Source organism: Thermobia domestica, chromosome 8, assembly GCF_964235325.1.
Source record: "Thermobia domestica chromosome 8, izTheDome1.hap1.1, whole genome shotgun sequence".
Taxonomy (NCBI): domain Eukaryota; kingdom Metazoa; phylum Arthropoda; class Insecta; order Zygentoma; family Lepismatidae; genus Thermobia; species Thermobia domestica.
The window spans coordinates 23,002,580-23,014,243 of record NC_137461.1 but is presented as its reverse complement, the minus strand read 5'-3'; the positions used below and the strand labels follow the sequence as shown (position 1 = coordinate 23,014,243).

General features: G+C 36.7%; 1 protein-coding gene across 1 annotated transcript in view; it reads left to right on the top strand.

The window, feature by feature from the left end:
• The first annotated feature begins 505 nt into the window (after positions 1-505).
• Positions 506-11,664, top strand: part of LOC145692782 (calcium release-activated calcium channel protein 1-like) — an 82,691-nt gene continuing 71,532 nt past the window's right edge. The window contains exon 1 of the mRNA XM_081768249.1: positions 506-616. The gene's annotated coding sequence lies outside the window, so the exon portion shown is untranslated. The remainder of the gene's footprint in view (positions 617-11,664) is intronic.

Sequence of the window (11,664 nt, the reverse complement as noted above, 5' to 3'; positions counted from 1 at the left end):
GGATTTTGGTTCGAATTCTACTTTACGTAGTAGGACATCTATCATATAACCCCCGCGTTTAGAAATACGTTAAACACGAATGAAGCAATACATCAACCAAGAACTCACCTTTTGCTACGCCAATGAATTATTCTCTCTCTTCTTTTTCTTCTTCTTTTTTAAAAAATAATTCCTGTTGTTTAGAAAATCGTTACAACGAAACAGAGTAGGGAATCAACAGAGACCTCTTAATGAAGGATTTTTATGGGAAGAACATTCCTACAAAAGGTAATTTGAAAAGTGATTTCACACCCGCAGACCTTATACTTTTTTTTTTTTTTTTTTTTTTTTGACCTAATGCTTGATATGTGAACCACACATTTTATTTGAGTATGCAGCCTTGTGTACCAGGCGTTCAATTCAGCGATTGGTCATACATCGAGGCTTGGTTACCTCCTGTGCATAATGTAAGAGGGAAGACAAAAGCTATTCTGTTTTGTGTTATGTTCGGTTCCCAGTATAGGCCGTGATTGTCGAGGACGTGGTTGGTGACAGAAACGAGGCGAAGTCATTCCATTCCAGTTCCATACGGGGAACTTCCTTCCTGTGTACTGTACCTGGCCACTGTTTCGTATTGGTAAGTTAATTTATGTAATTATAAATTAATGCTATTATAAATTATATGCTATTGTTTATATTTTCATTTCAACTTAATGGTACAATTATTATTTCTTTAATTTTGAAATTGCTATTTTACATGTGTTAAGGTCAAAGTGACTTATTAATTTGAATAATTCGGATGACACGTCAGAAATTAAGCTTTAAGTCTCAAAGATAGCGCAAGATGATAAAAGCATTTTATGTTGATTATGAATGATAGTACTAACAGTTCTATTATAGTACATGTGGTTGTAGGTTCAACCCTTAGCGAAGTAGCTCGAGTGGTAGAGCGTTGGCTTCGCATTCGAGGGGTCGTGGGTTCGATTCTCGCTGCCGACCATCCTAACTGGGGTTTTCTATGGTTTCCCTCAGTCCTACCTACCAGGCAAATGTCGGGATGGTATCTACTAAAATAGGCCCTGGCCGATACCTTCCCAAATTCTTTTCATTGTTGTTGTTATTGTTAGATATTCAGTATAAAATCTCTGAGCTGTATCTGGTGATTGTTAAATAAATAAAATATGGGAGATATTCAGTGTGTGTGGCTCAAGCACATTGATACTCATACATGGGACAGATATGTGCTCTGTCTTTGAGATAAGTCATTTAGTTCTGAATTTTTGGGGGCGGTCACCAGAAATTTGCAAAGCTGTTTTGTGTTGACTTCTATGGAAACTCAAGAGTGATAAAATATTCATGGGAAAAAATAAAATTTTAATCAAAAAATACTGATTCAGAAAATAATTAAGGCAATAGTAAGAAATGTGTTTTAAGAAATGAAATTGAGTAAAAACATTTTTGGAATTTAAAGTACTTCTCAAAACAGTACTTCTTAAAGTACTTTTTTGAGTTCTCAAAACCCAGCCCCGTCCCGTTCTAAAAAAGTATCCGGGATTCGTGTGCAGAAATTAACGTAAGTCTCTATCCTAATGGGCTTCATTAAGATATTCGTAATAAAATTAATTATATATTGTTTACAAATCTAGCTTTATAATTTAAGCTGTAATATAAGTTTATAAAATATGTACTTGGTAGCAGATGTGCTCCTCTATTGTTAATTCACTCTAGATTAGTTTTACCAAATATTTGTCCCGAATTGGGTGAACGCATAGCTGGAAATTCTAACCATTAAACCCAGGCTGAATAAGACTGGCCAAGATTCCATATGACATGCTTTCGCGAGTACCATGAGGCTTTCAACAATAAATTGAAATGAATTTTGAGACAAACTGTACTCGTAAATGCCTGCAACAGCAGGAACAAATGCTCAATTTTATATAGAAACTTATAGCTTATACTATTGTGATTGATATGATCTCTAGAAAATAAGAAGTCTTGCCTGACTGACCAGCTGACCGATTGATCAACACCCAGGCCAAATCGCTTACACTGGAAACTTGAAATTTGAACAGGGGATAGAATTTGTGATGTAAGATCCCATTAAGAAAGGATTTTTGGAAATTCGACGGGAAATGGGAAGAGGGGTGGCAATTATTATCTTAAAATTAGGGATGGTATCGAGACGAAACGAGACGAGACTTTGTACAGTCTCGGTCTCGTCTCGGTTTAAAAATAGCTGTCTCGGTCTCGGTCTCGTCTCGAGTCAAAAATCGCCGTCTCGGTCTCGTCTCGGTCAACAAATGCTTGTCTCGATCTCGGTCTCGGTCTCGAGGGCCAAATCTCGGTCTCGTCTCGGAAGTCTCGAAATAAATAGGTGAAATTAAAATTGTAAAAGTATTATTATTGTAAAGTCTGTCGTTTCTGCTTCTTATTTTTGGCCTTATTCTTGACTTAGAATTATAGTATGGTGTGCTTCTTCAGAGCTAATTTGCTAGCGCTGATGCCTTCCATGCGTGTGTTCCAGTTTCAATCATCAGTGGGTATATCATATCTGGGATAAAATTCTAATAGTAACCCATATTTCACTTTCAGCAAAAGACTTTCTCATATGGCCTCAGTACTGCCTATATAATTAAACTCTATTAAATTAACTTCAGTACTATACAGTAGTTTATTTCCTTCCTTAGAATAAGAATTGTTCAATACATTCTAACTTATAACGCAACACACGGCATGAATGTATTTAATCGTACCGAAATTGAAATTTTACAATTTCTCATTTATTGTCCAATACATTTTGTTTTGACTGTCATTTTAAAAGCATAATATAACGTTCATTATCTGAACAAATAGGGTAAATTATTACTACAATATATTTTGTTTAAAATTGATCAAATGCTTTATTACCGTTTCACATCTACGTGTTTAATTGACACCTTATAACACGAAATTCCTGAACTTTGTGATGGGAGCTACGGCACTCATCTTTGCTATGTGTGGCCTCGGGTTGCATCACGAAACAAGTTAGATTCAAAGTCAGATGTTTCGCATAGTTCGCTTCTAAATTTAAGTACATTCTGTTTCTTATACAAGTTCCTAAAGTTGTAATGCATTACATACGCATACGTATATCCACTGCCGTAACATAGATTAAGCTTATTCCTGAGCTCTTAGCGGTGCATGTGATCTTTATTCGAGAAAACCAATTGTGCGTTCATTACGTTGAAATTTTATATTGATTGAAAATTACTTGCGAAACATAAACATACATATTATATAAGTATATAGGTAATTCGAGCTAGCTGTATCTATTTTTTCTCTCTCGCCAAAACAAGTGATTATTAACTTTCTAGTTTTCTTTTGTATTCATTTTCTTAGTTTTGCAGCAACATGAAGTATTAAATAGTCAAAAATATTTTTTTTTTCGCTGTATGACTTTCGTTAAATTTTGGATCCAATTTTATCCCACCTTACCTAGTAAATTTATACAGTATATATATATATATATATATATATATATATATATATATATATATATATATATATATATATATATTTGGTCTAGGAATTAATTCGTGCGGGTGGACAAGAGATGGCGCAACGAACGGAGCGTCCCAAAGTTCCGTGTATCCACACATGTGTTGCAAACCCCTGTCATCGCGTATCGTTCGTAGTATAGGGCAGTGGATTAAAGCGTCAACAACACCCGTTTGTAGTTAAGTGAACATGGCGCAATTTGTGCCTGATAAAGTGTTTTTGCGGGGTGTCCTGCTGCATTACTTTAACATGCAAAAAAGTGCGACTGAAAGTCATCGTATTTTGGTGGAAGTGTATGGTGACCATGCTCTAGCTGAGCGAACGTGTCAGAAGTGGTTTGCACGGTTTAGAAGTGGTGATTTCGGCTTGGCAGACCAAGAGCGAGCTGGACAGCCAAAAAAATTTCAAGACGAAGAATTGACAGCATTGCTCGAGCAGGATTCGTGTCAAACGCAGGAACAACTTGCAGCAGCATTAGGCGTTGATCAAACAACAGTCTCCAAACGCTTGAAAGCCATGGGAATGATTCAAAAGATGTCACATTGGGTTCCACATGAATTGAAAGACAGAGACGTTGAAAGACGAAAAACCATTTGCGAATTGCTGCTTCAACGACAGAGCAGAAAGGGGTTTCTGCATCGAATTATTACGGGTGATGAGAAGTGGATCCATTACGAGAACCCTAAACGAAAAAAGGCCTGGGTGAAACCAGGTGAACCAGGTCCATCACAACCAAAACGAGATATTCACTGTGCAAAGGTTATGCTGTGCATATGGTGGGATATGAAAGGTGTGGTGTACTATGAGATGCTGCAACCGGGTGAAACTATGAATGGAGAACGTTATCGACGACAATTAATGCGTTTGAAGCAAGCTCTGGCCAGAACACGACCAGAATGGGAGAACAGACATGATAAACTTATTGTTCAACATGATAACGCTCGCCCACATGTCGCAAAACCGGTCAAAACCTATTTAGAAAATGTCGGATGGGAAGTTTTACCCCACCCGCCGTATTCACCAGACATTGCTCCTTCGGACTACTACTTGTTCGATTGCATGAACAACGATTTGATTGGACAGCGGCTTACTTCTTCAGAAGATATCGAAACATGGGTCTCTGATCGCTTCCAAGGATGAGGACTTCTTTCGCCACGGAATCCGTACATTGCCTGACAGATGGGCGAAAGTGGTGGCTAGCGATGGACAATATTTTTCTTAAGGTATTTATGTATTTTGTGTTTGTACTACAGCTTCAATGGTAGACTATGTTAAGTCACTTTTTGGTCAAATTGAGTTAGAATATATTTTTTAATAGACTGTGTTCTTTCTAGTGGGGTAATAATGTAAGCCTAAAGCCACCTTACTACTTTGTAACTACTTAGTATTGTTAGTTAAGGAACCGGTTTTTCGCTTCTCCTGTAAAATTACGAAATTATGACTTGGTTTAGTTTACCTCTCAGGTCTTGATATAAAATCATCACCATCATCATTATCAAGCATTATCAATCCACTGCTGGATGAAGTCTTCCCAAGTTTTCTCTACAACTATCTAACTTGGGTAATTCTTTTCCAGGTTACTCCCCAGTGGTTCCTGATTTTGTCACAATTTCTTGTATGCGGACATTTCCTAGGCTGTTTTTGTCACGTGGTATACAATCTAAAATTGTTTTTGTCTATCGATCATAATTTCGTCTTGCAATATGTCCATAAGATTTTCCGATCTATTTTAAACATTATTTCATTAGTACCAGTCATTAGTTGCCAAATAATTCATTTCTTGGGCTACAAATAGTTCATATCCTCTACTTTTGGAGCACAGACACGCTACTTTTTGATCTTCGGATCTGGCAACACGGACTCAATTATTTAAATCAACACAATGTAAGAACCCCCATTTGCTATAATGGCTAGTACGCTTGATTTTGGTTCGCATGGTCCCGAGTTCGATTCCCTGTGGCGGTAATGTTCAACGACCGAAGTTTTTCGGATTCCACTATGATCAGTAACTCCACGTCTCCTTTAGCCGCCCTAGCATAATCGTGAGACGTTAAACTAAAACAAAACAAACCAAAAATCAACACAATGTGTATTACTAACTGTAAGTCTTTGAGTAATTGCATATAGCTATATGATATGGATCGAGTTTGAGGTGGTTGGTGGTCAAACTATAACAAATGAAATGCAGTTAGGGCGTAATTAAAATTTTAATAAATCAGTTTTTTAATCTAAAAAAAAATACACCAGGCCTAAGGCTTAGGGAGAACAACTAGTGCTACTGAAAAGTTGTCAGTTACGTTTAATTTCAGTTACAATTTGATTTTACATGTATTGCTGGAACGAAAACTTTGACATTAACATTATAAGTAGCCCAAAGACTATGAAAAACATCGTGTTTTGAAAACATTCTTGCATCATAAAACAAATTACGAGTAATTTAAAAATATTTTGCACTTTAGCTACGTTATTTGCACTATATTTATAATAATATTTAGCAATTTATTTAAGTTCGCAACACTGCTTAAAATGATGTAACTGCGACTTGTTGTAATTAAAACTACTGAACACTAATGTTATAATGTTTCTGCCATTTGAGTTATTAGAGATCTCCAAAATGTTGATGTTAGTGATATGTATTGTCCTTTGTTACACTGAATAAGATATGTGCTTTTGTGGTCTAATTTAATATATAAATTAGAAATATGTAGAGCTCTTTCGTGGCTAAGCAGTTAGCCTATGGCGTGAGAGACCCGGGTTAGATTCCCGGCGGGAGCTCATGTGGTTTAAATTCAACGTTAATCAGTAGGTTCAGTCTCATATAACCTCGCTGCTGAAAGAGGCGTTAAACTCAATTAAAAATGAAATGAAATTTTTGAGTTTTACGTTCCACGGTTATTCCGGTTAGGCTAAAGGAGACTGTGATGATGAGAGATGAATGAAATGGTGGAATGAAGAAAGTGGGAGGTAACGGGAGAACCCCGAGAAAACTCACGCACTAAACTAAATTAACTGAACAGAAATATGTAATATCAAACGTAGTGCAATTTGAGAAATTACAACTTTATGTTGCGTTGGCAACATTGCTTGTTTATCTAGTGGTATTGCAGAGTATCTGGAAGAATTTCCCCTTCCATATTTCACACAGCATGTTAAAAAAAATCAGCATTTTTAATATATATGACTATTACTAGATGAAATACCCATTTTTCGCATGGGACCAGTATTTGGAAGTCAAGGCCTGTGGGAGTATCACTATCTCAGCAACCGCGAAAACTACTGTATGTATTTGACACTAATATCGGTCATTTTGTATTATTTTTACATGTCTGGGTACCCCCTCCCCAGCAGGTGAACCCCGACCCGCATGCACTGGTAGCTGAATTTGAAATTCATCGCTAATGGAAGTGACACCATTGATCTCAGCGACCGCAAAAACTATACATTTGACACTAATATCGGCCATTTTGGATTACTTTTACATGTCTCGGTATCCCTCCTGTGAACTCCGGCCCGCAGCTGAATGCGGTGAATTTGGAGGTTAATGCGATCGGAGTTCCACCATTGATCTCAGAAAACGCGAAAACTATTTGACACTAATATCGGTCATTTTGTATTAATTTTACGTCTCGGTACTCCCCTCCCCCGCGAGTGAACTTCGGCTCGCATGCACTGGTAGCTGAATTTGAAAGTCATCGCTAATGGAAGTATCATCATTGATCTCAGCGACTGCGAAAACTATGTATTCGACATTAATATCGGTCATTTTCTACCCTCCCGATTTAAAAAAAAAAAAAAAAAGCTTCTTCTTGGTCTGAGACCTGGGACATAATACTTGTCACTCAAATTTCGTAACTCTTGGACTCTCGTCTGGTCCCCAGGCCGCACACAGGCAATCAGAAAGACAGGCACGCAGACACACAGACAAACAAACTCTTCCTTTTACTTATATTAGATATCTATACAGGCGAGGATCCAAGGGGAGTGTTAAAGGGGTTATACGCACTGGATAAAATGTCAAACTATGGTTTAGCCCCTCCCTTGATCATATCCTTGATCCGCTAGTGTATATATATATATATATATATATATATATATATATATATATATATATATATATATATATATATATATATATATATATATATATATATATATATATATAAAGTGTGTTTGTGTGTGTGTTGAGAGAGGGAGAGAGAGAGATGACTATACACATCAGCAGTGGATTTTGTTTCGGGGGAGGCTTGAGAACGATTAAGAAATATTTGTGTTGTACGTGCAATGCGAAAAAATGATTACAAATCTATTTCGGGAGGGGCTTCAGTCCGATAGCCATCCCCTAAATACGCCACTGAACATTAGTCAACCGTTCCCATATTACCTAACACAGCAACGAAAGAAATTTTGAGTAAAGGTCAATCTTAATAGTTGTCTATATCAATATTCGAGACGAGACCGAGACTTTCGAGACTGACCTAAGTCTCGTCTCGGTTTCGTCTCGATTTATAGAGGCCCGTCTCGGTCTCGTCTCGGTATATAAAAGGCCGTCTCGGTCTCGGTCTCGTCTCGATAATTCGAGACGATACCGAGACGAGACCGAGACTAGTCTCGGTCTCGGTACCATCCCTACTTAAAATCCATATCTCGGAATCTCTTAAGGCTAATGACATGAAATTCAGTATTTGGACTTCTCATTTAACATAATTAGACTCGGGTTTAACCGTTTTATGATATATACTTGGCCTAGAAAAGAAGAAAAAGGCGGGAAGAAAAAATGATGGGTTTACAATTGGTATAATTGGATGGCCACATCTCAAAATTCGTTAAGATTAGAGACATGAAATTGGAAATTTGAACTGATCATTTATAATAATAATTAGACACTATTTAACCATTTAAAAAAAATATTTAGTATATCAAAGAAGAGAAAAGTTGGAAAAATAGATGGAGTTATAAACGTTATAATAGGATAGCCACTTCTCGAAATCCGATAGAGACATAAAATGTGGTATTTAGACTTTTCACTTAACATAGACATGTTTCAACATTTCCTAATACTTCCCCCTAAAAGCAGGGGTTAAATTGAGGGGAAAAGCGGGGGGACGCCGTCTCTCACCTGTAAAAATATGTTATGGCATGGCGTCCCCCCAGTTCTTAAAAAATTACAATGGGCAAAGATAGTCAGGGGGACGGCGTGACGTCATGCCGCTTTCTTTTTAGAGCCACTTTTACCCCTGCCTAAAAGTGAAGCAAAAAGACTCGCCTTGCAAGTATTAAAGTAAGATGGTCATATCTCGAAATCCCTTAAGGTTGGAGAGATTATAATTAGTATTTAGGCTTTTAATTTAAAATAATTAGAAGTGTGTTTCATCGTTTTTTTTTAATGTTTTCCTTATAAGGGAAGAAAAGGAGTGAAGAATAAGGATGCGGGTTGTAATTCTTAAAGTAACATAGGTATATCTCGAAATCCCTTAAAAGTAAAGACACGTTAATTAAAGATGTGTTTCAGCGTTTTTGATATTTCTTTTACAAAGGAAGAAAAAAAAATGAGAAGTGTGTAGTCATAGGCCAAGTAAATGCGGGTGTCGGGGAGCGAAGTCTCCAGGTAACCGAAGGCCAGTTATTCTAATACATAAAAGAGAAACTGATTTGGTTGCGATCAAACCACGAGAAAACTGCTGAACCGTTACTTTGGTTAAAATGCATATTCCAAGGGAAAGTCATAATTTATGCGAAAAATTTAGTATCTCAGTAGCCCGTTTAGTTAGGAAGATGAAAGTCGGTATATAAAATCTTCAATAAAAATAAGGAAATACATGTCCCAGAGTTTTTGAAAATTTCCATTTTAAGGTGGGGAAAAGGAAGGCTTATTTTCTAAATAAGTAAAAAAAAAAAAAAAAAGAAAAGAAAAGAAAAAGAAAAGAAATGTAAGAATGTTTGACGGCTAATTTATCCTACACTGTTGCACCAAATTTGATGATTTTTGGTACAGGGGGTGGACCGTAACCTAACTTAAGATTTTTTTTAAGTTAAAAAAAAATCACATTATTGGTAAAGGGATGAGAAGATCTGAAGAACGTGGGTAGGAAGGTAGTGACTTGTGCAAAATAATGGAAAACCATCAATATTAGTGTCCAATCCATAGTTTTCGAGATCGCTGAGATCAATAGTGAAATTTTGGATTCTGTTTAATTCCAAGTTCAGCCCCATCGGCATGGAGGATGTGAAAGAGGGAAGATTTAGCTTTGGAAAGGGTAACATTGCAGATCTGTATCATTTCACTTTCATCGAAATGCGTGTCTTAAGACGGAGGAGGGGATTCAACTACTTTTCACAAACCTATTATCTCCGTGCAAAAACCGGGCATTTCAACCAGTTATTAAGATGGAGAAGATAAAATAGACCGAGGGAGAGAAACCAATGAATATGTTTTTTAAAAAAATAGGTAGGAGAGAAGAGGACGTTTTTAGCCAGCATCCTTCATAGAAAGGCCAATTGAATTGGACACATTTTGCGAAGAAATTAACTTCTTTTATATCATCACAGGAGGAAAGATTGAAGGAAAGCAAGGAATAAATAAAATAGGTAGAAGATCAAAGTGGTCAATGATTTGAAAAATAGTAGACAATATTAAGAGTTAAAAGAGGAAGCTGAAGATCGACGAAAAACGTGGAAGAAGCATTTCCAGGCCTAAACCATTTTTTTTAAAAAATCATTAGTCCTTGGACCTGTCAAAAGGAAGCATAGCAAAAGAATAAGTGCCGCCATATCTTGAGTGTTCAGTCAAATGTGTCTCAGTCAAGAAGGTCTTCCTGTAAGACATTCTACCAGTGTATTGCACCTCTGGTGTGTTGGTGTGGTGGGGCCCTAGTTAGATCCAAGACTATGTAAATTTGTGATACACAACATTGTGCCTATAGGTTTTCTCGTAGTCCCCCTCACACATTATCATTCAACGAATGATTTCACAGTCACTCACACCGAGAAAAATCCGTTATACGGACAGTGGTATATTGTACAAATATACGGAATCCATACGTTTACTACGGAAATCTGTACGGATCATATGTTATTCATATGCTACATACATATTGCCCTTTTCCCGTTTAGATCGTACATCATGCCATTTACAGGATGTCTGATATCTAACAGTCCTAAGGGAAGTACGTTTATTCGGAACACTTATACCTAAAGTACATATAAAACATACGTTTTCAGTTATACGATCACTATAGGATGATATATATAATCGTATATTAAGTCCAAAATCTACAGGATTTACGCATATATCCTTCATTTTTATGTACTCCAAATATGTTTTTTTTTTCTCTGAGCACTTTCGTTAAATCATTTGCCTCCTTTAACCTACATCGGTGATGATTTCAAAGGGTGGCTCGGGCATAGAATGTCACCCTAGAGCTACGAAATACCCCTGGGGTATATCTCCGATCGTGCTCAACGTGGATCACCAATATTTTCGCAGTAGTACTGTAACCCCCTGTGTATTGAAAATTTCCCCAGGAGAAATCATCACTGGCCTACAGAGCATAACTGTGGGATATAAAACTGAAAGAATTCTTTTTTTTTTTAACCAGTTAATTGTGATACTCTTAATATTTGTTTCAATTTGGACGCGGTCTTATAGATAGATCAATATCTATGATTATGTGCATCAAAGGGTTAATATTCTTCCTTTGTCCAAATGCGTTAACTAGTTATTCATTCTAATGACCTCCAGCGCGTCTTCAGTCTTTATAAGCACAGACTTTTTCGTTCTTCTTCTTCTTTTTTTTTAAAGGTTATCCGTAGTCACATAGAATAATAACCATTTCCTGTACGAGACTGTTCGGAAGATCCAGAACTAAGACATCAAACTCTCATCCCGCTAGAACGCTTGATCTCTCTTGCGTGAGAATATCACACTCTTCGTGAAACCAAATAAAAGAACAATAACATCAGACTGTTGAAGTAAGGTTAGTTTTTTTTTTTTCAATTAGTTATAAGATGCGGTAAATGATGTCGCTTTCTAATGTCATGCGTATGACACTTGTTGTTACGTAATTCAATCTGTAGATATATACATATATAACCTCGAAATATTCAATAACATTAATTTTACTTCCTCGTTTGTCCTTGTATTTTTCTAGC